We start from the raw sequence: 2413 nt of genomic DNA, 5'->3' as shown, positions 1-2413 counted from the left end.
GACGGTGGCAGCCCGAGCATCCCTGCTCAGCCGGAGAGGGAGCAACGCCGAGAGTTCCCGTTCCCTCGGCCATTCCCTTCCCCCCTCCTTTTCTTTATTTGCGAGAGAATTTCAGCTGCCTTATTGATTTCGTTTGATTTGGAAACATTTTTGGTTGCTTTTTTTTATTTTGTGTGTGTGTGTGTGTGTCCTTTTTTTTCTTTCCTCGTTTTATTTGCATCCAGAGCATGGCGGGCTGCGGGCTGTCGGAAGACACCTTCCTCTCCTCCTTCTTTTACAACTACGGCTCCTCCTGGGAAACCCCTTCCAACCAGGTAAGGGGTGGCTCAGTGCCGAACGGCATCTCCCCGTAGCCCCTGCTGCTCTCTCACTTGGCACCAGGCGGGTAGACAGAGGCTCGGGAGGGGGTGGGGAGGATGGGGGGCCAAGTGGGTCGCACTGTCTGGGTCAGCGCCAACCGGCGACAGAGGTGTTCTTCCTTCTCCATAACCCCCCCACACATAGCGCCAGCTCCAGGGGCTGTCGCGTCCCTCCGGTACCCATTCTGCCATGGACGCCTATCTGCCCCCAAACCTCCCAACCCAGCGGGAACCCGAGAAAGAGGCAGGAGCTGGCGCGTTACCCCGAACAACTCCAGGCAAAAGCAGGGAACTCGAGCGCAACCTTCACCAAGTCGCCGCGGGCGCCGCGCCCCTGTGCGCCCGCCGCCCGCCCGCCCTCCACTTGAGCCCTGGGGCTGCCTAGCTGTAAGACCCCCCGCGACGTGTTGTCCCTCCCTCCACTCCCTCCGGGCCCAGAGCCACCTCTTTCCCTAAAATGGCTGCAATCTTAAGTAGCTGCGTCCCCTGACCCGCGGGGATGGGGGTGGTGGTGGTGGTAAGCAAAGTGGAGGTTCTACTCCTTCCGACCCCGCACCTCCCCGGGCGCGCACGAACACCCCACAAACACACACTTAACTTTGATGACTGTGCAATGCAGTCCGGCTGCATCGTGTCCTGCACGCTTCCTGCTACCGGCCTATAGGTGTGTGAATCGGTGTGACTGGGGGGGGGGGCTGGAAGCTGGAGGTGGATGAGGGAAGTGGGGGCGTGGAAGGAGACTGGTGTCCGCCGGCCACTGATTACCTGGAGAGAGACAGGAGTGTTTAGGGTCTGGGAGGGAGTGCCAAAGCTATTCCGGGAGCCACAGCGAGAATTAGAGGAAAAAAATGCCTTTTAATTAAATAACTGTTGTAGTCTGCTGCCCCCACTGCTTGTTTGGTGAAAGTCTGCTGGCATCTGTCATCTTCAAACTACACGGGGAAGTGGAGCTGGGGTCCAGGGAGAGGAGTGTGTGTGTGTGTGTGTGTGTGTGTGTGTGTGTGTGTGTGTGGGCGCGCGCACGTGTGTGTATGGCTTGGGAAAGTTGGGGCCAGAAGCTAGGTGGAAGAGCAGTGATGAAGGCAGCCCCAACTCGGTGGGCCGGCCAGGGCTCCGAGAGTTCCTGGGCCCCGTGGAGCGCGCATCCGAAGGCGCGGGCCCGCGAGCCTGAGGGGGCCGGAGGGGACTGCTCGGTCCTGCACGACTCTCCAGGCTGCTGCGGCGTCTCTCTCCCGGAGTCCGTCCGCCGGTCTCTGGCCGGTTTCGGGGCTGCTCGCCGCGCTTGCCCGCGCTGGCGCGCTCCCTCCGGGGCCCAGATCTCAGCGCGCTCCTGCGAGCTCGCGGATAGGCAAAAATATTATAGATAAATAAATAAATAAATAAGCCAAAGCCCTAAAGCCAAACAACCGAAAAATGTGCTCCGCTGTCCCCTTCACCACCGGTCCCCCCCCCGCCCCCAACCTCCATGTCTCGCAGACACAAATAGCCAAAGTACTAGTGGCCAGGTGACGACCTCGCCTCCCTGGCTTGGGCTCTCCGGATCTCGCCGTGGCCGCGGGAGTGAATAATACACCGCTCGGGAGATTCGAAAGGCTCCCGCCTCCTCATCGCTCCAGAACCGGCCCCGAGCTCCCGCCAGCCCGCCGGCCGTCTCCACGATGGGGCGCCGGGCCGCCCCCAGATCAGCCGGCCCGTCGCGGGGCTCTGGGCGGCGAGAGAAGGCAGCCCCAGCAAGGAGCCGAAACTTGCAGGAGCTGCCGAGGTGGTCGCGCTTGAGGTGGAGTTGGGGACCCTGGAGAGATACGGATAGGATCAAGGGGGCGCCCTGGCTGCAGGTTGAGAGCTCCCAGAGGCTTTCTGCTAGCTACCCCGCCTCGCAAGGCATGCTTCGGGTGCTCTCTCTACGCCTGCCAGAAGCAGCTTGGGGTTGCCGAGAGCCACGGACCCCTCGGGTTTGGGAAACTCCAGTCTCCAGGAGCCTCAGTGCACGCGCCTGGTGTGTGTGTGTGTGTGTGTGTGTGTGTGTGTGTGTGTGTGTGTGTGTGTGTGTGTGT

General features: G+C 61.4%; 1 protein-coding gene across 1 annotated transcript in view; it reads left to right on the top strand.

Moving 5' to 3' along the window:
• The first annotated feature begins 239 nt into the window (after positions 1–239).
• The window catches only part of Ppargc1a (PPARG coactivator 1 alpha), a 640420-nt gene continuing 638246 nt past the window's right edge, over positions 240–2413 (top strand). The window contains exon 1 of the mRNA XM_005366020.2: positions 240–314. The gene's annotated coding sequence lies outside the window, so the exon portion shown is untranslated. The remainder of the gene's footprint in view (positions 315–2413) is intronic.

Source organism: Microtus ochrogaster, unplaced genomic scaffold (assembly GCF_000317375.1).
Source record: "Microtus ochrogaster isolate Prairie Vole_2 unplaced genomic scaffold, MicOch1.0 UNK5, whole genome shotgun sequence".
NCBI lineage: Eukaryota > Metazoa > Chordata > Mammalia > Rodentia > Cricetidae > Microtus > Microtus ochrogaster.
This window is presented reverse-complemented; position numbering and strand designations above follow the sequence as displayed.